This window comes from Apis mellifera, linkage group LG1 (assembly GCF_003254395.2).
Source record: "Apis mellifera strain DH4 linkage group LG1, Amel_HAv3.1, whole genome shotgun sequence".
NCBI classification, from domain to species: Eukaryota; Metazoa; Arthropoda; class Insecta; order Hymenoptera; family Apidae; genus Apis; species Apis mellifera.
Window position 1 is genome coordinate 1,699,732 of NC_037638.1, and position 26,056 is coordinate 1,725,787.

General features: G+C 28.7%; 1 protein-coding gene and 1 long non-coding RNA gene across 3 annotated transcripts in view; one reads left to right on the forward strand and one right to left on the reverse strand.

Moving 5' to 3' along the window:
• Positions 1-641: 641 nt before the first annotated feature.
• LOC113218523 overlaps positions 642-26,056 on the forward strand; it is a 35,726-nt gene continuing 10,311 nt past the window's right edge. The window contains exon 1 of the mRNA XM_006558575.3: positions 642-1,110. The gene's annotated coding sequence lies outside the window, so the exon portion shown is untranslated. The remainder of the gene's footprint in view (positions 1,111-26,056) is intronic.
• Positions 6,792-9,717, reverse strand: LOC102654759. Of its 2 annotated transcripts, none has more exons than XR_407921.3 (3): positions 8,960-9,717; positions 7,179-8,237; positions 6,792-7,085 (listed from the first exon to the last, which is right to left on the reverse strand). It is a non-coding gene; the product is annotated as an uncharacterized LOC102654759 (long non-coding RNA). The 2 variants fall into 2 exon arrangements; XR_003305921.1 differs by having other exon boundaries at positions 7,179-7,253; positions 8,960-9,699.

Below are 26,056 nucleotides of genomic sequence, written 5' to 3' on the forward strand. Positions count from 1 at the left end.
AGAAATATAATATAAATAAAGTTTCTAATTTATAATAAATCAATCTTTATTTATTTTATCTAATAATTAATAATTATAGCTTTTATCATTCATATTTTTCATTTTTTAAATAAGAATAAATTGGATTTTATATGAAGCTATCGTATTATTAAAATTTAACCTTCATATTCGACATTTTTATAAAAAATCAATATCTTTTCTGTTTCAAATATATAAATTTAACTTGATTTATTATTATACAAATTATTGTATTTAATTAAATTATATATCACATGATATTAAATATACCAAATTAATCTAATATTCATTATTCAAATATCAAACGTAAATGAACATTTATATCTAATAGGCCACATTACATATTATTCATAATCATAAATTCTATTTACAAATTAAAACATAGCAATTTTGTCAAAATGCAATTTTCAGGATAATACAATTGCAATATTATTAATATCATATTCTCGTTATGGATTTCTTGAAAACTTCTAAAGGTATCCCATAACATTTTTCTTTTTTCTTTTGTGTAATGTGTAATCATAACAAAGCACAAGTCTGTCCTATTCATGCGAAACGTTGCAGGTCGAGTTTACCATTGGTGGCCGAACATAGCCGAGGAAACACGACCCTTAACACGACTATGGGGACCAGATTCCGCACAAACAGTCTGAGCTTGCGCGGTGCTTTCGAAAGGTGTATCCTGGCTCGATCATCGGAGCCGCGGTTGGGCTTTTACTCGTCAACGAGCTTTCGTACTGGAGTGTGCGTGTCTCTAACGAGAAAGAAAAAGAAGGAAGAAAGAGAGAAGTGGATCTTGTTCGCGTCCGGCCGGGTCGCCACGTACCACTTCTACAAGTAACAGAGACGCCGCATCAAAAAATCCTAGATATAGAATCGTCTTGCACGCGAAAATGTAACGATCTCAATAGTGAGGCCAGTTGTCTGGAAAATTGGCTTAAACAGAAGAAGAGAAAGAGGTGATATCTTTTTTCCTGTGTCACACGGCTCGTGAGTGAAGCATCTTGCAGAGGGGATCCATGGCGTGAAACATCGGCACCGTTCGTTCGTTGAATTATTTCTCTACGAAAGCTGAAACTTGAGAAAAATCAGGTATGTGGCCATGTAAATATATTTTTCTCATATTTTCATTTGTTTCTTGAATAATTATCAGACGAATTTACGATTTACTCGCTTCGCTGTTTGCCTTGCTATACCGGCTTTTTTAAATCTATTTGCTTGTTCGCGAATATATAGATAAACGAACGTGAAAAATCATCCATTAAATCATATATGTATAAAATTTTGTCGAAATTGACAGTAAATTTTGTCGGATTGAATTTTTGGAAATGATGTATAAAAATATTAAATAATTGTAAATAAAAAATACGATTTTGCGAATTTTTAAAAATTATATTGGCGTTTTACGTAAAATTATTCTAGTCGGTTATTTGTATGACGTAGTATGCTCTTTCTTTTCATCTTTTGTTGAGTATCTGAAATACAAATTTAATTACGAATTTTTAATACTTTAACTTATTGACTGTAAATATCAATCATGATTTCAATAATCATATATCTTCTTATTTTTATCACATTTGTATTTAACCTTCTTTTTTTTAATATTAATAAGAATTTTATTTAATCGATAGAAAGTATACATATTTGTTTGAAGTAAATCTATACAAGATTATATCTATATATATATTTTCCTTATTCGAAAACATTTTTTAACTCCATTTTACATTCAAAACAATGTTCTGTTTTTACCTAGTTGATTATATTATAGGTCAAATTTGTTTGCCAGCTTGCGTTTGTATAGAAAGACATTGGTATGTGTAGTATATGGATTTTTGCAACAGGTTATGTTTGTAGAGTTCGAATACGCAAGAAAGAATATGTAAAAACAGTATATAAACCGCAGACAGACAATATTCATCAATACGCTTCATAGAATGGAACTAGTTAAATGAAATCACAGGTTTATGTATTATCACTGATATTTAGAGATTATAGAGATTGAAAATTAGGCAGAAATGATTGCTAATTTAATAAATAATTTTAGATCGTAATAATTAATTCAAAAAAATATTAATTTATATAAAAATATTTTTTAAATTTTCTATATTTTTTTTATTTTTACGATCCAATTAAATTACTAAAAAATTAAATTGTATATTTACAATGATTAAAATTAAATCAATTAATTATTAAAAATTTAACTTTTATCATCCAAAATCAATCCAATATAAGATTATACTTTATTATTCAAAAATATATTTATTATATATATATTATATATTTTGTTTTAATTATGAAAAGAAAGAAAATTTTTTTTACTGTTTAATGTAAATAAATCGCGTATTTTTGATGCAACGAGAAGATGAAATTGCTTTTCATCGAACAATCTTTCCCTCTCTTCGAGTTAAAGTAAAGGGCAGGTTAAAGATATCTGTAATGGATACGTGAATGTAAACACTATAATGTACTTAAGTACTTCGGTCGATGACTGATCATGGCGAATGAAAATAATATTTTATGCTCTCTTCTTTGTTTTGTCGAACGATTGATAATTTTTTTTTTTTAATATAATTGAAAATACGAGTTTTTAATTGAATTTTGTTGCAATAAAAATAATCTTCCAAAATTTACGGCCAATTATTATTCATTAAACTTTAAATGATTGATTCATTATTTCGTAAATTTTTAATTTTATTTTATCTTATCCATCTAAATATATTTTTAGATTCTACTCTTCAAAATAACAAATTTTGTATAAATTGAAGTTTAACTTAAATAAAATATAATTGAAATATTATTTCTTATAATTTTCATTTTATTCACAAACTCATTCGAAGGAATAAAAATATTTGGATATAATTATAGTTCAAGTTAAATTTTGATTCAAATTTTTTTTGAGTCAAACTAAATTAAATAATAATCATTTCATTTTTAAAATGTCTTGAATCTTTCCAATATAAGCTGATCGTAAAATAATTTAAAAAATAAAATAACTCTTAGTCGAATTAACAACGAATTAAATTAAATTAGAAACATTAGAAACGAATTATTCAGATTTAGACGAAGGATTTACATCAACCAAGTAATAATATATACTCGCGGAGAATCGATTTATTTCGAAAATTTTTCAACTATTTTTTATTTATTTAAAAATCATTCGTTTCATTTTTTTGGATTTCAGTGACCCAAAAAAATTTTCCCAAAATGGCAAATTTGAAGTAAAAATTTTGCCTGAGCGGATATTAAACATAAGTATTCATTTCTATTTATTTTATTTCAAAAAAATAAAATTTACGATGTAAACGAAATGTTTATTGAGTCGAAACGAAAAATATTGAAGGTTCAACACGCATTATTTCACATTATTCTTTCGATCGAGTGTTTTCCTTTCTCGGTACTTTTAGCCGGGACACGAACCCTGTTTTGATTTCATGTATTTTTTTATCAATTTGTGAACGCGCCTCTGTGAGGACGCATCGTATCGGTGCGATGGAATCCGATGAATCCTGCAATCAAAACAAGCAGGACTCGAAAACATCTCGAATATAGCTGAGTTTATCGATCGCTTTGAAACATTTTTCTCCTAGAATATACACTTTATCGTCGAATGCAAAGATTTCGATGGAGAGTAAACGATTAATAAATCGCGTGTTCAAATATCGAATATTAAAAAATATACACGTAAGAAATAATAATAATCGATTTTAACTACTTTTCTCTTAAAATACACTTTACGTCGAAGATGTAAAGATTTTTGAACAAATAGTTTCGTGTGAAAAATTTCGAATAAATATTTCGACGAAAAATAAATTAAGTATCGAATATTAAAAAAATATCGTTATCGATTGTTTTTTAAGCATCTCTAGAAAGCATATTTTGCAAAAAAAAAAAAAATTTATATTTGTTTCTCGAGTAAAAGTATCGAAAAAATATACTGCGCATAATAGAAATCGTGTTTTGAAATTGGAGAACATATGTTGAACGTTGGCGTGTGGTAAAAATTGGCATCGATATAAAAAACGAAACTGAAATGGAATAGCAGCGATGAACCGCTTTGAAAACCTTTTCGTATACATTGCGACGAATATAAAGAGTTTTATAGATTTGGAATGGATATTTCATAATTATACAACGAATGAAACATCGCGTGTTAAAAGGCATTGAAGAGAATGATTTTTGTTGAAATAGATAATTTCGTAAAAATAAAAATGAAATAAGATCGAAAAATGTCATACTTTAAATTATTTGGTTAATTCTATTTACATCTTACGATAGTTTCAAAGTTTACACAAAAATATAATTCTTTTCTCCGATCTTTTAAAAATTATGCGTGGATAAGGTTTCTTTCTATGAAAAAATAAAAATTAATTTTCGTTTCGCGTGGAAAATTCGCGTCGAGATCAAAATCGCGAATTTTCACGCCACGCGTTACGCGTATTCCAAGATTTCAAACTCACGCTCTCCCTGTCTGTCGTTAATAGAAGAGAAGCGCGATCGATTTCGAAAGAGCGGGAACGATTGCTGCCAATTCAAAAGGTTATTCGCATGACCCATATTCACCTCTCTCACCGCGGATACGAATTTTCATACAGATGGGGAATTACGTGGATTCCGGGAACACGCGTGATTACGAGCAAACTATGCGTATATTAAAAGGATGGGTGATCTAGCGTGGATGTTCGATTCGTTGTAATTAAAGTGATGCGCGTCGAAAGACTCGGAGACTCGCGAAAAAGGACGTCGTTCGTCAAATTAATTTGAAATAAGAAAATATTTTATAATTTTAAGAAGAATTTGTAGAATTGAAAAATATTATTAAAAAATAATAATAATATTAATTCTTAACATACTCTCGATATTCGTTCGTCAAATTAATTTATATATAAAATATAAAATAATATAAAATAAGAAAATATTTTATAATTTTAATGTAAAATTGAAAAATATTATTAAAAAATAATAATAATAATAATAATTTGACCATTAATTCTTAACATACTTTCGATATTCATTTGTCAAATTAATTTGAAATAAGAAAATATTTTATAATTTTAATGTAGAATTGAAAAATATTATTAAAAAATAATAATAATATTAATTCTTAACATACTCTCGATATTCATTCGTTAAATTAATTTATATATAAAATATAAAATATATAAAATAATAAAATATAAAATAATATAAAATAATATAAAATAAGAAAATATTTTATAATTGTAACGTAGAATTGAAAAATATTATTAAAAAATAATAATAATAATAATTTGACCATTAATTCTTAACATACTCTCGATATTCGTTCGTCAAATTAATTTATATATAAAATATAAAATATATAAAATAATATAAAATAAGAAAATATTTTATAATTGTAATGTAGAATTGAAAAACATTATTAAAAAATAATAATAATAATTTGACCATTAATTCTTAACATACTCTCGATATTCATTCGTCAAATTAATTTATATATAAAATATAAAATATATAAAATAATAAAATATAAAATAATATAAAATAATATAAAATAAGAAAATATTTTATAATTGTAACGTAGAATTGAAAAATATTATTAAAAAATAATAATAATTTGACTATTAATTTTTAACGTATTCTCGATATTCATTCGTCAAAAATTTCTTATTGTACGATAAAAATTAAATTTCTATTTAAATATTTTTATTTAAGATTCGAAGAATCGATCATTCGTTTTCCAGTTAATATTTAAACGAAAAAAGAAAATTGATTTTATAAAAATTCCATTGTCATCAAAAATTTAAAAAATCCAAGAAAATAAAACTAGTTAGAATGTATTTTACGTTCGTAAAGCGAAACGAGAAAAAAATTTACACTGCCAGATTTATTTATATTTGTGCGAGTCTGTGAATGATTTTAGTATATCATTTTCGAGATTGTTTATGCAATTTCCATCTACAAGACGATGTATCAAGATATGCGAGTTAATAAAAAAATCAGAGACAGCGTGTATTTATCGTTCATTCGAAAAACAACCGATTTCGAATTTCCCCCAATTTCTATTTTCATTCGAATAGAATTCTTAGCGAAATTCAATTTGTGAATCGTCCATAAATAAACGAACACGCTATGTGATCTCACGTTGAGAGCAATAGCTTTTTTAAGTTTCGTTATTTTTTTAAAAAACAAGATTCATATTTTTTATTTATTTCTTTTTCGCATTATTTTCGTATTTTGCTGTTAAGGATGAAAATTGAAAATATAAGGATTAAATTGAGTAAAATGAGTAACAATTTTAATTTCAATTTTTCTAGTATAATAATAATTAAAATATTGTGTATATTAAGAATGATTAAATTAATAAAATTAATTAAAGTTATAATTTATTTTTTAAATAACTCTTAGTGAACAATGAGTTATGGACATATTAATTTTCTTTAAAAACTTTAATTTCATGAAAGTTTTCTCTGAAGATCCAGAAATTGAAAATTTTTATTCCATTAAATTATGGAGGAAAAGAAAAAATTCGAAGATTTTATTTAGAGACTATGGATAAAATTAATTTTGGATCAAAATGTTAACTGTTATCTGAATTGTACAAAATTTTTTATCACAAGATCAATATTTCCATAAAATAATATAATAAAAATAGAAAAGATACATCAAAAATATATTTATATGGTAACTTTAAATGTTCTTTTATCCTTTATGTAAAAATAGCAAAGATATTTCCAAAAATTTTTCAAATATCACAAAAAAAAAAATACTAAGAATATTAATATTCATACGTCACAAATTGCTTCGTGTATTTAAAAATATTTATAAAGGATCTACAAATCATGTAATATTTAAAACGATATTATCCATATCTAAAAACATATTAATATCCAGAAACATAAATTACGTTATAATTACGAGTTCGAATTTTTCTTTGCTCTTCTTCCGTTGCACGAAGTAAAAGATATTGCACAAAGAGTATAGAAGAAGAACGTCGTACATCGAAGACGGTTAATGCAAATCGAAAGGTATGCATCTGTCTTTCAAGAGATAGCACAATGACGGGCAAAAAGGATTGGCGGCTCGCCAGTCTGAAAATAACGAAAAATAAGCGACGATCAGGATTTGCATAATAGTAAAAAGAGAGGAATCTTGTTCGCGGACGGAAGTTTCATGCGACCAACCTCTAAGGAATTACGAAATATGGTGCCAAGTAAACGAGGATGTCTCATGATCTTGATGAAAAATACCGTGTAACTCTATACGAAAATGTAAATCAATTGGATTAGTTATATATTGATGTTAATTGTAGATGAAAACCTCCGTATTTGTCTTCTACATTTATCAAATCAAATATTCGTCGCATTTTTTTTTTTTTAAAGAAAATCGATATTCGTTTCAAAAATTCAATATTCGTAATCGAAAGTTTCTTTTTGCATGAATCACAACTTTTCGACAAAAGTTAGATATTTGCTTAGGATTTTATTTATTTTCTGAGACTGAAAATCGATTTTTTTTTTGTTAATATTGAAAAAATTGATATTCTGTAATATTATTTTGTCTATCTTCAAAAATAGATTATAATAACGAGTATAGAGATTAGATCAAGTTGGATTAATATTCGTAAGATTTTTTCGACAAGAAAATATTTCGATGTTCATCCAAAAATTTAATATTTAAAAGTTTCTTATTGCATGGAGGTTGGAATTTCTTTTTTTGTTAATTCGTATTCTTCCGTCCTCGAGAAACGGATTATAATTTTTTAACGAATATAGTGATTAAGTTAGGTTAGGTTCCGTTCTATTGTATATACTTTTTTATCTTCGATCAGTTTCAATCTTGCTTTGAAGATTATTCTGCAAATGCGTATCATCAGAAAATTAAAAAAACAATTAAATTTGTTACAATTTTGCTTTCAATTAATTATACAAATTAAGTTTGAAAATATTTTCTTTTTTATTTTTTAATAAAAATCATTGGTTTCAATATCGAAATACTTAAGAGAACTCGAATCTTCTTAAAAATGTCGATGCGTGTTCGCTAAAAAGAAAACACCAATGTGGAACGCCAGACGTTTGTTATCCTCGTGCTAAAAGCGAATTTTGTTGTTTTACCGCACGTGAGAGATCACTCTGCGCGATTTCGACTCGTTTTTACGAGCGACTCGTGTTTTACAACCGACGCGGCGTTATGTTGCCAAGAATTGAAGCCGGGTCGAGGATATCGCGCAAACGTTCACCGATCTGGAACCACGTGGAGAATAATAAAAACAACGTTTCACCAGTAACAGGAAATGAAGATCTTACAGATATATTTTTACCAACTTTAAAGGAAACGGAAAAAAATTTTTTTTTAAAAATCCTCATCTTAATATTAAAGAAGAAATAATGCTGTGTAAAAATATATATTTTTATATAAGTAATAGTTGTTAAGATTATATGTTTTTATTTTAGTTTTTGGCAAATTTTTCAAATTCTAGACATGACTTATTTTTATTTATTCGAAGAAATATTTAAAAAATTTACTTTTAGCTCTTGTTCAAATTTCATCACTTTTCATTATTTGATTTATTGCGCGAATTAGATAAAATTTAAAATAAAAAAAAATAAATTCTTTATTATTTTCTCCAGATTAATTGACACATAGATTCCATCTATTATTTTAGTATGCTAAATTCAAAATTTTAATCTCGTGTTTATGACAGAGATTTCTATATTATTTTTCCAATGTTCACCCGTCAAATTTATTGATTTATCTCTTTCAATATTAATCTGAAATAAAATTTCGCGAATGTCAAATGCGATTAAAGTTTAAACGCGAAGCTTGAAATATCAAAGGGAACCAGTGGATTTTCATTTTTCTTTTCTGTTGAATTTTCTTTAACTCATTAATCCAATAAAATTGACAAAATTGGACAACAAAATAATCGTAACGAAAATTCAAGAATCCTATACGATATCATCACCTTGCAATAGGAAATCGAAGAGAAGAAAAAATTCGTAATATATTCGCGCATCTATCGATGAGCATCGTCGATAAACTAAACACTTCAATAGACATTTTACGTCATCGTCGTTCACTTTTAATTATCACAATCTTGCACGATCCAGAAGAGAGAGACGATCGAGGATATATCCATAGCCACTTGAACTTATCTATCTTTCAACGATCGCTTTCAAGAGCAGAAGCAACAGTTTTCAACTAATTTTGCCTTCGTTCGGCCTCTTGGATACGCGTGACAATAGCTCGGAAACTTTCTTCTTTCCTCCTGTCTCTCTAGCTTTGCTAGCTCATCCTCGCCTATGATCGTTCGATAGTTCGTCGTATAGATGGCACGTGTGGCGCGGTGTTGCACCTAATTTTCTCGATATGTATCTCTATATACCGAAGCCACGATGGCCGAAAATGATCGGAGAAGGGTCGAGGATTGTTCAACGTTCGAGACACGATAACACTTGGCGACTTTGTTCATACTTGTGGCGTATAAATAGACGTTTCATTCTTCTTTTCTAACCCTTTAAAACGGGATATTAATATATTTGTGATACAAAGAAGAGTCTAGAAATCAAAACAAATATAAGAGTTACAATTGGCCACTTTGTTTGTATTTCGCGTTTATTATTATATAAACACATAAATAGACTAATTTTAGTTATTTTATTCTGTAAGATTATTTAATAATGGAACATTTCTTTCTTGAAATTAAAACAAATACAAAAGTTACACTTGGCGACTTTATTCATATTCATTTGTATTTATCTACACGTGTATAAAGTTTCTACTTGTTTTCTTTTTTAATGTGATACGTTAATGCAAGATAATACCGAAGAAAAATCTTTTAACAATCTGATATGACGGATATGATCTGATATGATTTTTTATTTATAAAATAATCGAAAATGCTTTTCAATCTATAAATATTTAATAGGCATTATCTTATTTTTTAAACGACGAAATATTCGACATCAATTTTTTTAATTATCTCGTCATTCTTCGATCCACTAACGAAAGAATCATTCGATATATTCGTAGAAAAGATCGATTCTACGAATTTGCATTATTCCAAATCTTTGCCTCGGGTACAGAATTTTATCGATGAAAATTTCTCGATCCGTGCATAACATCTCGACAGATATTTTTACCTTGTTCGTGATTTTCTTCGAGCTTTATTATTTGTTTGTTCAAGGAAAAGAACGATTTGGCGCGCGATCCGGGGTACCAGTGTCGAGGAACAGTATTCGTAGCGAAAATAAAATTGCGCCGCATGCCGGCAACCGTGTAAACTGTTTCCTCGCTGTCAAAATACAAAGATAAATTATTCTCCGTTTCGTCACGTTCGTTATTTTCTAATACTATTAGATCGGATGTAATTTCGAACTTTACTTCGTCTTGTTTGTTTTAACTGACTAGATTAACGGCGATATACTGCATCGTATGTTTCCATTTATTCTTTATTAGTCGGGGGATGGTGCATATTATGATATAATACAGTGGTGATCGCTTTATTCGTGACAGAAGGCGTATGCAGACCGTCCATCACGAATATTCACGAATCGCGATCCTCGCGATAGAAATTCGTATAAATTCTCTTTCGCCTGATCATTCTAAGATTACATTTTTATTATCAAGAACAGTCTTTTATTTACTGCGAAACTCTTTAAGTAATAATTTTTTTTAATACTTTAAGGCGAATATATATTTTCAAAATTTTAAAATCTGCATCGAATATTTACAGGATGCTTAATATATTTATGTGATACATTTGGAAGTTGATTTTTCAGAAGTTAAAACAAATATAAAAGTTTGTGTAACAAAAAATGTAGATTAAATTTGTATTTTTTTATTAGCATTATAAAATATAAAAAAAAAAATATGCAATGATATCATCTTCAAAAAAAAAAAATACATTTATCAATGGCGTGAATATTTTAGGTAGCAGTTCTTATTCACTATTATATATCATCGATCAAAAGTTTTGAATCTTTTTTTTAATTCTATTTACATCGAATTTTCTAAAAATTTTTTTTTATTAAAATATATGCGAATATTAATAATAATTTTATTTATTTGAACATTTCTTGCAATATAATATTTAATAATATCAGTTTATTTTTTTAATTTTAAATGTAAAGAGTTTTAGTTTTCAATTTATATATAATATTAATGAAACCTTGAAATTTGTTTAATAATACGTTATTAATTTTTTCCAAAAATATTCAAATAAAACACAAAGTCAAAATTTCAATAAAAGCATCGATTATTCTGTTTCTAAGCGTTTCTTAAGTGTTATACGTCTCTGCAATAAATAGCTTATTATTCTATATAACATCCTTAGTTCATAATCTTGACTCGAGATGTCGTATCATTAGGTGCTCAACGAACTAAGTTTCAAGATGGCACGCGGAAATTGCTCAATTTGACCGGTTCTGTCGTCTTTAAATAAATTATATTACAGTGTTTCAGTAGTGATACGTTTTCCTTCAAAAATTACGTTTATTTTAATATTTTTTCATGTGATATCTATGTGTTATAAAATATTTAAATGTCGTTAATTTATTGCAATCAACATAATATTTAATAAATAGAATTGAATTATATTATAATAAAGAATAGATATAAATAAGAAGAAACGAAAAATTGAAAAAAAGAAATGTTTATTTCATTTTGAAGGACAGAAACTTCCTTTTATGTATATGTGTTTTCTATTACATATCGATTTGGTGGTGTTTATAAGTAGATTTATATTTGAGGTTAGTGAAACATGATATTTTCTTATAGTAATATGGACAATTAATATCAGTATTATATTAAATATTTCAATTTTCAAAAATATTACGCCATTCTTATTGTTTACTATTTAATAGATTAATCACATGGATAATTAATGAAAATATATCAAAATTATAATATCCATTTGTCAATATTTTGTCAATAACCAACAAATTATATAAATTTCATTCAACAGTGATCATTCGTCATTTTCACTTAGTCTTATAAGTAACAATAATAATTAAGTAACAATAAATTAATTGAATTTTGTTTGGTAACTGGTAACTCTCGATTCGATCAATGTAGTTTTCCTAATATTCTTTCTCGCAACAATCATGAATCGAATAGTTTGCTAAGTGAAAAAAAGCGAATCTAGCTAGTTCCAGAATTAAACTCATGTCTTCGAGTGAATTCAATGCGACAAAAGGCAGCTTACGTTGAATCGTTTCGACGTTACGCGATCTCTGCTGCTCATTTCCGGTCGTGCCTTCCGATGAATAGATTCACTTTCTGCTCATAAAGCCGATTTCACAGTGACTACGATAGGGTAATCCCTATTCTGTTGAGTTTGGTTTAATCTTTAATTACATTACGGAGACAACTGTCGCGCGGCAAATAGATCAGTGAAGATAATAACGCCGTTTATTTAAACGCATTCAGCGTGAATTTAAACATGGTTGACTATATAACATAACCTATCGAATATTCGAACGAAAATTTCCATTTTCACGGAATTGGCGCTAGTTCTTTAAATAGATGCAATTTATTTTACGCAATGAAATACGATGTGTGTTATTTTTCTTATTTTTGTAAATATTCATTTAATAATCGACTAACGCGTAATTTAATTTAATTTTACGTATAATAAATGTCGAACTGTTTTGAAAATAAATTTTATTCGAAATTTAATTTTTTTTTTTTTTTTAAATTATAAAATTTTCTCTCAAATACGAAAACTTTTATGGCAAACTATGTTTCGAAATATTAAATATTTTAACTAAGAGAAGAGCAGATAAATTAGCAAGGTGTATATAAGTAAAAGTACGTAACTCGATCGAAGAAGAGAAGGATAAAAGAGTGATTGCGCATATAAAAGAAAATTCGTTACTTCTTTCGAAACTTAATATTTTTAGGTCGAGAATCTATTCGAATGGGTTGAATTAACTCGGATTTTACATCCTTCAAAGCAATCGTACTCATTTCAATTATCCATTCTCTCTCTCTCTCTCTCTCTCTCTCTCTCTCTCTCTCTCTCTCTCTCTCTTTCCTTTCCCTATTAATTCATTATTCTTCGAATTTACGTTCATTAAATATCGATGATTAAAAATATTCAATGATTTTCCAATTACAAAAATTAAAATATTCTAACATGATAATTATTAATTGATATATATTCGTATATTATTTAGTTTAATTTTTGCAACAGTTATTCATATTCTTTATCGATTTATTTAATTTTTTGTTAACAATATTATATTTAATATTTTTTAATAATTTAATGAAATAAATAAAAGGATTAATTCAATTAGAAATACAGAAGATGAATTAATTATTGCGTTAGTGTTACCTTTTCAGTAAATACAAACACTTCTCCACACAATTAATCAATTATTCTTACATTTGAATCTTCGTACTTTATCCATTTGTGTTTCTGATTAATCCGCGTGGAACATTTCGAGCCTCTGTTTGAACTGATGATTATCGTACGAATTGAAACCACGAAAATCAACATTTGTTCACTTTAATCGCCCTTTATTAGCATAATAATTAATTATATAGCGTTGTTTCTTACGATCGGAATTTTTATTCCAATATATTCGTGAAATTCTTCTCGATTGTGTAAATCGATAGTTAATGATTTTTAATTTTTTCAACATATTTGTTAAACAAAAAAAATATAACTTTTAATCAATATAATTAAAATATTTATTATTCTAAATATATCAAATGTTTGTTTACTCTCTTTATAAGGTATATTTTATCTCTTAAAAAACATGAAACAACGTTTATTCGACGATAGCATTATCGACCAGCTGGTTTCAGAACATTTTTCACCGGTTTCTCGACTCGGTTGCCCGTTTTTGGGATAATATTGCTCATCATCCACAAAAAAGTTGCAGAGTCAAAATTTGCTTGGGTAAACTTGATAACGTGGCTAGTTTTTGACCAGGTCATAAAAATTTGTAGATTAAAAATTAAATCAGTTGAACTTTTTTATATCAATTTTTCTTAAAAATATATCATATTGATACATTAAAAATTCAGAATTCTTTATCAATAGTATCTTCTTTCAATATTCTTTTAAAAAATTATAATTTTTCAGCTCAGAAATGCCAATTGAATCAATCTTTATATTTTATGTATTTAATAACATTGAATTTTTTAAAAGAGAAATAGAATTGCGAAGAAAATACATTATTATTAATTTATATTACTGATATATATATATTTCATTTTCATTTAATTATATTATTTAAATATTTAACATTATTCGAATATATAACCTAAAAATTCTCGTATACAAATTTTTTTCAGAAAATACACGATAATTTCCTCCCACACGAATATATTTATATATTCGTGTAATTTTAAGAACTTTAAGGTATTACATGAACTTATGTCATCTGCATATTCCTTTTTATTAAACTTCTAGTACATTCCAATTCTATCTTCATTCTGTTATAATAGCAGGAATGGAACGCTCGAAACCACGAAACTCTGCAAGTTTCGAGTTCCTAACCTAACCTCGAAACTTCTTACTGTTTTTGCGATTCGGAACAATTATTGATTGAGTTTGTGTTCGAAACTTTGGGCTTGGTATCAATTGACACAATTTACAATAATTTGCTTTGGGGAAAAATTAGATTTTAAATCAAAATTTCCTTTAAATAAGATTCTTCTTGAAATTACCATCACAAGGTAAGGAAGATATAACGATTATGTGATATTTCTTTTTCTAATTTCTTAACTTCGATTATTTATTAATTAAAACTCGCGTTTAAATGAATAATGTGTTTTTTTCTTGCTAGCAAAAAACAATTACACCCAAATTCATAGATAAATGAGATTTTATATATCAAACAAAATTTTAATTGTTAATATGATAATTTAAATAAGAGAACCAATTTGAATATTCCAAAAAATTTTTTTAATTTTTCAATATTCAGTGATCGAATAAATCAAAAAACGACAATCTTTATCTCGATGCAAGATTTCTTAACATAAAAATATTTTACAACAAATCATTTATGTATATTTTTTCCTCACTTGTGAACGAGCCTTAAAATCTGCCTCGCGTTTCAACACAACCGCATAGTTAAATATTTTCTGATCGTTGCACAATCAAATTCGACCACATCCCATGGCTCGTGAATTTGAACACAATCGAACGAGCTTTTCTCATTATTCGCAAACACTCGATCGTTTTCTCGAAAATTTTCGCACGATGCACAATCGACGACCAGAATCGACAATGAAAGGCATTTAATCGCGAAACGGGGGGAGGATAGGCTCAATTGTCGTGGATCAAATAAATAGAGAGCAATAAAGATGATCGATTTGTCATGCAGATATCCCCCTTGCCCGTTCCTTGCCTGCCTCCATATCTGAATTTTCCGGATGAATGGAGTTCGTCGGCCAGCCATCTTTGTGCAAATCTCATTTCCTCGTATTTTTTTTTTTTTTTTTTCTTTCACGATCGATAATAACGGATATCGTTTAATAAACGTGAAAATTTCAAGTATCTATTAAATCTAATCTGATCTCCATTATTTTTATTAATCGATTTAATTGTGATTCGACGTTGAAATATTTTATTGCAACAGTTCAAAGTTTTTGGAATTAATAAATAAATAAAATTATAATATATAAATAATTATATATATATAAATAATAAATAAAAATTAAAAGTTTTATTTAATTATTAATTAAAATATATTAATTAAATTAATATAAATATTAATTAAAATAAAATTAATAATTAAATAAAAAGTAAGAAACGAAATTTTTGTTGTGCAATCAAAATTGTTTGAATGTAATCACAAAGTGGATAGATTTTATTAGATCGGTTTGATCAAGCGAAAATTTGATCTTTTATTCAAAATTTTATCACGAAATATCGAAGAATAAGATTTGCACACAAAACTGATGGATCAATTAAAATTACTAGAATTGTTGTTATACATCGTGTAACAGGATTGATAACGCTAATTTCACGAATTATTGAAATTACAGCGAGTCTGAATCTAATGTTGACGAATTGTGGGGCCAATTAATTCTAATTATAATCTTAATTTACGTTACATGTAATCAATTAATAAAATTTAACTCACAATTAAGTTTATCTCGGCTAATAAATACATCGTTCTCACGATATATTTCTATAAATTCGAGTCAGAATATTATAAACATTTGTTAATAAATTCTTCGATATTTCAAAATTCTTTCGATTCGAATATCGAAAAGAAGCGTATATCGTTTCTTATTGTATTCAATAATATTTATATATAAATATTATAAATATTATATTTGTGATATTTCATAAATTTTTTTTCTCGAGTGTTCGTTCTTTTACGACAGAATATCGCAATAATAAGATTCTCGTGTATTTTTCACGTGTATCGAATATCAAGGATTGACACGATTCAAAAAGAAAAGAAAAAAAAAAAAACTAGGTTTAGGCATAGAGATTAAGTATTGACAAACACTCGAGATAGAGAGAGAGAGAGAGAGAGAGAGAGAGAGAGAGAGAGAGAGAGAGAGAGAGAGAGAGAGAGAGAGAGAGAGATCTGGGTCAGTAGCTGGAAAATCTCGATCGAAAAATCGATATTTTGCAAGAGAAACTATCCAATCTAAAATGTCCCTAGATTTTAATGTTACTTTTCGCGAGTACAGAGCACGATGAATTATGCAATACGAGCGACACTTGTTTCCTCCGCGGAAATTCATCATTTTAAAAAAGATGAAACCATACACACATGTATACATACACGCTTTGCAAGTTTTAAAGTTTTATTATAACGTATACAATTTTTGTTACAAGCGAGAAACGTGCACGTGTTTAAAATTTTTAATTCGTTAATTCCCCTATTTTCGCGTATCACGATGTTGTATGATAATATCGTTTCGAGAAATATAAATATACTTTTTTCGATAAATTGTGTTTAAATTTGTGAAATTGAAATTTTTTAATTTTTCAAATTCGTTACTTTGAACAAAAAATTTGACATTTATCGTTCATCGAAGAATTATTAACAAAAGAGTTTCTTCTCGAAACTTTTTAGGTTAGATTGCAGATGACAATATAGACAATTGATGAATCGAGAAAATTAATCTAAACCGAATACAAAATCATTAAATTAGTTCAAAATCAGTTAAAATTTTCCAATTTGACGAAATTAAAGGATTAAATTAATTGATATCAAGACAAAAATTATATTATATAAAAAAATTTTCTCTCGAAACTTTTTAGGTTAGGTTGCTACAGACAATTGATGAATCGAAAAAATTAATCCAAACCTAATACAAAACTATTAAATTAGCCCAAAATTAGTTAAAATTTTTCAATTTGACGAAATTAAAGGATTAAATTAATTGATATGAAGACAAAAATTATATTTATTACACTTCGTGTAGTTCATATAATATAGACTCGAATCATTATTAATTTGTATTAATAATTTTTTAATAAACGATCTAACCTTATCTAAACTATTAAACTGTTGATAACTTTTTTTTTTTTTTTTTTATAAACAACGATCATAAAATTTCGCACACATCGTTCCATATGACGACCTTGACGACGTATTAAAATATTATCGAGATCGAAGGCCGAGTAATATATCCGATATTTTTTCAAAAAAATATTCCTCTTTCCTTTGAACAAAGCTTTTTTTTTTTTTTTTATTTTTGACAAACTTCCACCCTATGTTTACTTCTCGAAAATCGACGCGAATCTCGAAGCGAATATCTAATCGAAAGTTCCAACATGAATTGAGATCGTTTCGCAGAATGGACCGTGGTGATCGATTAAAAACGAATAACCCTATTAAGGCCTTGCCGATACCAATAAATCGATACAATGGCGCATTTCCCGTAAAAGATACAGAAATAACGTGGAATTAGCTGGAGAGGTAGGAAAAAAAAAAAGAAGAAGAAGAAGGGTGGAAAAAAAACAATAATAGCTTAAGTCTCGTAAAAACGAGAGAGAGAGAGAGAGAGAGAGAGAGAGAGAGAGAGAGAGAGAGAGAGAGAGAATGGTAAATCGAAGACAAACGAAAACGACATTCGTTGACAATCATCGTCGAGATATTAATGGAAACTGGAGATGGAGGATTACGGATAATTGTAATGCCGAAAGATGGATGGTAAACGTTTGGAATCATCGTTTGATAAATATCGAGCTTGTCATCTTGTCATCTTTCATAAACGATGAATTGATTACGTGCTTCAAAGAGGTGTCGAGGCTACTAATTTAAAAAAAACGATCGAGTTAGTTAAAGTATGGAAAGCAAGTGTGGAATATTTCCATCAATTTAAAATATTCTTTTATATTTATAAAGAACGATTTTTGTATAATTTGTTTCGATTATATTCGATAGAATTTGAAAGAAATCGCAATTATTTCTTTCGGCGAGTTTTGACGGACGTGAACGAGTTCGATAATTCGTTTAATTGATCCGTGAAAAGCAACAGTTGCTTCTCCAATCTGTGAAAGTTGTTCGAGAAACAAATTACTTGTTTCAGAACTTCGATTTCAGAATTGCTGAACTAATTGTTGCTTCGTGACATGAAACGAGATATCAACTTTATTACGAATTAAACGTTTACAACGTTTTTATATTTCACAAACGTTATGTTTTGTGATTCGAGTAATTCCATTGCGTTGATAAATTTACTTTAATTTTATTTAATTTCTGAAAATCGTTCTGAAGAAAAACAAAATTTAAATTCTAATATTCATATCTTGTTCTCAAGTTTTGGTAATAATGGTAATATTCGAAAGTTTTCAAGTAGTCGTCATAAATTCGATAAACAAAATATTTATATTTCATAATTAATAAAATTTCGAAGAAGATAGAATCACTATAAAATTATAAAGATCAACCATATATAGAGAACTAATATATTCTTGGAACATCTTTGAAGAATCGATTCTATGTTAAAACAAACACAAAAGTTCCAACGAAGCCAATAAAAGTAACTATTTTATAATTATTATAATTATTATTAATCATATTTTTACATGTTCTTATATACTCAAAATAATTCGTTTAATTCTATTTCTTTTTGTTTAGGATTTTTAACGTATAAAAATCTCAATTGAAATTTATTTATTAAATTATTTATAAAACTTTTCATTAAATAAAATAATTATCCACATTTTTTATGTCTAGATTCAATTCTTCAAAAATATTCCAAAAATATTTTAACTTTTATTTCACAAAATTTTTCATATGAAAAACACGAATCTATCTCTTTCATCTTATGACTAATACGACAAAAAAGCAAATCGACCAACGTTGAATAACGTCCAACATAACCTTTTCACGTGTCTTTGCTCGACGCATCTCTGATTTGAAGAAGAGTAGTTCCTATCCCCATTATCTAGATTTATAGCTCAATAAAAGGTATCGTACGAACATATTAATCTATACAAAATTTTTCATACAAAAGACACAAATTTATTTCATCGCTTTTTTATCTTACGACCAACGCGAGAAGAAAGCAAATCGACCGATATTGAACGTCGTCCAACATAACCTCTTCACATGCTTTGTTTAACACATCTCTAATTCAAAGAAGAGTGGTTTTTGCCCCCATTATCTAGATTTATAGCTCAATAAAAGGTATCGTACGAACATATTAATCCGCACAAAATTTTTTATACGAAAGACACAAATCTATTTCATCGCTCTTTTATCCTATGAGTAACACGAGAGGAAAAAAGGCAAATCGACATTGAACGTCGTCCAACATAAGCTTTCCACTCTTTGTTTAACGTAATTTGAAAAAAAAAAAAAATGATTTTTATCACCATTTATAGTTCAAAGTATTAACTTATACAAAATTTTTCATGTGAAATATACAAATCCTAGTTCTTCTTTTTTATCCTACGAGAGAAGAAAAGAAAAAGCGAATCGACCGATATTGAACACCATTTCACAAATCTTTTCACGTGTTTTAACATATTTCTAATTCGAAGGAGAGTGGATCCTGTCTCCATCTAGGTTTATAACTCAAGAGATATCATACGAACATATTAATCCGCATAAAATTTTTCACACGAAAGATACAAATCTATTTTATCGACATTGAACATTGTTCAGTAACAAGTCTTTAATTCGAAAAAAAATGATCTTACCTCATTTATAATTCAACTTATAGGAAATTTTTCATACGAAACATACGAAATCTATTTCATCTTTTATCCTATAACGCGAGAAGAAAACAAATCGACCAACATCGAGCGACATCTAACATAACCTTCTCAACGTGTCTGCTTAACGCATCTTTAATATGAACAATGCTTTCTATATTATAGTTCAACGTATTAACTTATACGAAATTTTTCATACGAAAGATACAAATCTATTTCATCGCTCTTTTTATCCTATATCGACACGAGAAGAAAGCAAATCGAACGAATGTCGTTCGAAGACAAGAAAAATGATTCCCTACAGTCGATACGAAAGAAGACGAAGACGAAGACAAGAAAAGAAAAAGAGAAAGAAAAGGAAAGGAAGAAAAGATCGATGGTGGGCAATCGAAACACCCCGAGGAGACTGCGTTTCGCACGGGAATTAAGGTCATCGCAGAGCGTTAATTTCCTGGTCGTGTTCATAGCGACGAAGCGTCGCGGCGCCTAGCGTCCCACACACGCTCACGCAACGATGCACGAGCACATGTGTGACCCGGTTGCGCGTACTGCGCTATCCCAACCCGTATGTACTTTGCGTTTGCGTTCCGCAAAAGGGGATGGCTTATTGATCGGTCGTGGAGGAAACGATTCTGCGTCCCCGCGCCCTCGTGATCGCGAAAACCATCGGTTCCCATCAATCTATTCCTTCGAGGGACGAGAGTGTGTCGTCCTCTCTTTGACATTTTTCTCGTCCCTTCGGCCGAGAAGGCTGAACGATTATTTGCTTCCACGTTCTTCGATCGAACGATTTGCGAATCGACGGATATAGGGAAATTTAATGGGGAGAAATTTTTTTTTTTTTTTTTTACTCTTTTAGATGAAATATTTGTAATTGAACATGATGATTATTCGTATCTTTCGAAAAACGAAAATAGGATCGAAAATTTAGGGAAAAAATTTTTCTTTCGATTCTTAGATGGAATATTTACATAAATATTTGTATAAATGATGATTATGAATATATTTGAATTTTCGAAAATTGAACAGGTAAAATTTAGAAAAATATTTTGATTTTTTTTTTTCGATCCTTGATCGATAAATACACTCATATGTATTGAATAAATCTGAAATGTAATTTTCGAAGATTGAAAGACTGAATTTGATAAATAAAGAGTAATGATATCTCAGATTCAATAAAATAATAGAGATAATAGAGATAGATATATTGAGGATAAAGATTGAAATTTATATTCTTTCCATTAATTATAAGCGTGATTCTTTAAAAAAATATGTCTTTCGAAATTATCTTATTTAACAGTCAGAAATGTTCAATTTTGTACGCTTCGATTTCCAACGAGAGATTAAATCAACAGAAATTTCTCATAATGAAATATTCATTCGAGTAACGAGACGGAGAATTATAACATAAATAACTCTTCAACTTCGAATCTTTGTTTTCAAACTTCTAATCGGTTCTAATTTAGAATCAAGTCAAATATAACTAATTAAACGTTTCTCGTGAATAATTTCCCTTGACAATATTCAATTTATCCTTATTATTAATTCCTTATTATTATGAACGTTAAACAAGTTTTCAAAACGATGAAAATGAAAAAGAAATACGAATCCTTCACTTTGATATTATACACTTTGTTATTTCTGACTATTTCTCTCGCGTAATTCAATATTTTATTCCTGTATTGTAATAAACAATCACAAAAATAAATCTCGTAAAGAAAAGAACGAGAATAATTTCGTATTCGAAATTACAAAAAATTACTAAACGATATGAAACATTTTTTCATCTTATATAATTATTCTTTTCCGACTATTTCTTTTAATTCAATATTTCATTCCTGAAATAATCACAAGCTTAATAAGATAAAATAAAGCTTATTTTAAATTTCATGAAAAAAAAAAAATCGCCAAACGATCGTTGAACGCGAAATGAAAAAAAAAAAGGAACGAATGAAAGATCCGTTAAACTCTTAATTACTATTCGCCTGCTCTCGAGTATTTCCTTCCTACGATTTAATATCCTCGTTCCGCAGCGAATAAAAGTTGCGCGAGAAAGGATTGTGGTATATTGCTATTGTGGAACGATCTAGGAGGAGAGGGGTAGAGGGGAGAGGGAAATGAGACGTTTTTAACCGCCGACGAGAGCGTCCCTTTTAAATTTTCAAGACTTTTGATACCGACGGTTGGTAAGTGCGCTCTCGCGAACGTCTTAAATCGTGTACTCTCCGGCAAAAGGCAAGAATATATACCAAGGGACTCTCGAGCGATGCGCGAAAGTGGAAGACGTGCAATTTTTCATCGTTCGCAGAGACGAGAGAAACGAGGCAGAATTTCTCGGGGACCGAGATCCGATGACACCGGTTTGCTTGTATATATGTACATATTTTAATAACTGTTGAATATTTTGCCCGGGACGGAACGTCTTCAATCAATCGTAATTCCTGTGTATAATTATATACAGCGGAATATCTTTGAATACATTTGATCGAAAGCAACCGGATTCACGTGATTGGAAGCAAATTGTTTTTGAATAGGATTTATCCGGGAGTAGTTTTATATATATATTATAAATGGTACTTGGCTTTCTTAATTGGTTTGGAATATTTTAATTCATCCATTTAATTACCACGCGATCCCTTCGAGTCGAGTGGAAAAATTTGAAAAATTGGGACAATGAGATTGTATATACATTTATTTATTCGTATTTTATTATATTTTGATGGCGTGAAGAAGAAGTGGAAGAAGAAAAAGAAGAGAAAAAATGAAATTCAAAATTTTTCTAGATATCCTTGGAATCATATCCTTGGAAGCTCGTTATTTTGAATATAAATAAATTCACAAGATCGGATCAATTCAAATCAAATCCAAAAGCATTCAATTACAGTAGAGCGAATCGATTATCTGGACTAATTGGAGAATGGCTCGAAGAATCGAGTTGTCCGGATAATAAAGCACGAGCGGACTTATTCAGTTTATAATCATAAGAATTATATTTAAAATTACTTATTAAATACAAGAATATTATTTCTGTACTTTGAAATGTGTATATATAATGTATGTATATTATCCAAATTGTTATTTATTGGTTTCAACAGAGGACGGAGAAAGCGATAATACAAAATGGCAACACTAGTTCAGATAGTCGAAGTTTGGCTAATTGACGTTCTAGTATATTAACTGATGATCTCTAAACTATAAAGTTAAACAAAACAATCTATATCAAAACTTATCTTCAACTTATTCCAAGTTCAACTTCAAATTTAATTCAATTATAATACCAATTCGATTGAATTAAAAGATATGGCACTATTCAGATTAATTGACGAACTATTGTGATCAACTAATATATTTCAACTTATATTTCAAATGGATTAAAACATGGATTAAAAGACACAATTCACATCTAATCAAAACTATCTCAAACCTAACCTCTCAATCTATTCCAAACTTGACTCTATATCTCAACAAAATAATCCATAAATATAGCGCAAATATGTCCCAAAATTTCGCAGAAAACATTCATAAACCACACACACATCTATGCACGACGACAACAAAATCCTCAATTTCACGAAAGAACACGAAGTCCATAAACCACTCGGTAATCCCCTCGGTCATCGATCGCGCGATTAAATGCCACGAAATCCGCATTCGTCTCGCGCTTCAACTTCCCATCCGAACAGAGATATCTCGTTAACCATCGAGAGAGAGAGAAAGAGAAAGATACCAATCTGCGATACAAAGATACGATCGAAGGGAACAGGATTATCGTTGTTTACGACGGGTCAACAAAGCCACCAAGATAAAAATCTTATCCCCGCTTTTCCTATCCTCGTAGAGAAGCTCGACCTATATTTTCCATTTGGTTATAAATATAAACGCGCGTTCGAAACACACACTCCGTGACCGAGAGATAAAGAAAGTTTTCAGCAAAACAATCGAGCGTGGCTGCGCGAGTTGGGTGGGGGAATTGGGTGGGGAGGCGTGTCGATGCGTTCTCGAACGAACGCGTCATGAGAATGCGCCCATTGTGTCGTGTGCGAATTCACGAAGGAAATTACCTTCGGTTCGGAGGCGCGAAATTGAGCCTTTTCAGAGGGAAACTTTTTCGCGGAGGATGGTGAATGGAAAGAGGGATATACAATTCTACGTGTGAAAAGATCAGATAGTGCAGGAGTATCGAGTTAATTTTCGAAAAGGATTCGAAGGTTATTCCGAACGTTACGTTCGATCGAGAATTGAGAAGACGTGTTGTTGGAAGGGAGAGGGCGTTAAATTCGAGAGAGATAGAAAATTGTTCGTGTCTGATGCAATGTTTGGAGAAATTTGTTCCAGTATTGAGGGGAATATTTGGAATATTCGATTTAATTTATTACTCTTTATTCTTCGAAAATTGGATTGGAAATTGGAGAAGCTTGTATCTCGTTGTTGGAGGAAGGATTAAATTTTGAAGAAATTGTACGCTTTACTTTTCTTGAAGAGAAGTCTGTGAAAATTAGAGAAGGAAGTTGTTGGAGGAGGACGAAATGCAGTTTGAAATGAAAGAATCAAGTTCGACGTTGTATAATATATCTCGAATTCATTTTGCGTAATTGAAAGGAACTAGAGATTTTTTACTTTCAGAGACGAAGCGAGTATCGTGTATTCGTGTTGAGAAAAATTAAATTCGAGATGTTGAACGTTGCTTCATTCGTGAATATGAATATAAAAGGAAATATCTAGTTTTTGAAGCATGCTGGTAATCGAGTTAATTATCATTTGTTGCGTGGGAAAGGATTGGATATATATGAGATAACTTAACAAGTTGGAGAAAGTTTGAAATGGAAGAATTAAATTTTCAAACAGAATTAGTTTCGTTGCATATAAAATTCATCGATGAGGAGGGAGGGGGAGGGATGTATGGGGATTTTCGAAGAATATTATTTTTTCACTTGCTGAAACACGAAAACTAGTTTGGCTTTTTGAATATGGAACGTTTCATTATACTGGAAGCGATTTAATAATAAACTTATTTTTAGTTTATCGATTCCACGATACCTCGAGTTATAAAATAAAAGTGACCAGTGTTTGTTGCATGAAAAAGTTAAAAATATATTTCTCGCGAGTGTTTTATATATACTTAACTCGAATTAAAATAGAAATCATAGTTTCGAATATGGAGGATTCAACAACGTTCGAATGAAAACAAATCAATTTTATTCCTTAAAGAAAAAAAAAAAAAATTAGATATAACACAACGATAAAGATGCAATTCTTTTTTTATTTTTTTAATATTTTTCATCATTAATGTGCATGCATCGAGAGGATGCGAATCGATCTCTTTTTTTAGAAAATAAAAAAAAAAAAAATAAAAAAGAAAAAGAAAGGCTGACTAAATCTCGAAAAGATAAATATATCCAGCTTAGAAAGGAGCTTAGCATCCCGAATAGAATTAATGAGATGAATCAATATTGGTATAAAATATGAATATGCAATCTTCAAAGATGATCTTTTGGCAACCCTGTATCGCGAAGAAAGTAGGTTGAATAATTTAAAGAGAGGCACAGAAAGGAGTTGTTTTCTATTCTTCTGTGTAATTTTGTTGACCAATCACGAAAGATAGCAAATCCAAAAATTAAAAGAAAAATGTAAAATTTTAAAAAATTAAATTTAAATTTTATATTATAAAATATAGAATAGAAAAATTCCAATTTTTGCCTAGTTTTGCAATCTTCGTTTTGTTAATCTTCGGTTCAACTAAGTCAGATCATTTTTCTAATCCGTTCTATTTCTCGCTGTATGAATGACATTTAGTATCTACAAACCTCGGATATGGATCAAAAATAACCAACATCATTTTTCGATCGACGAAGTTTAAATATATTTATATTTAATCTTATATATATATATATTTAAATATATATATTTATTATATAT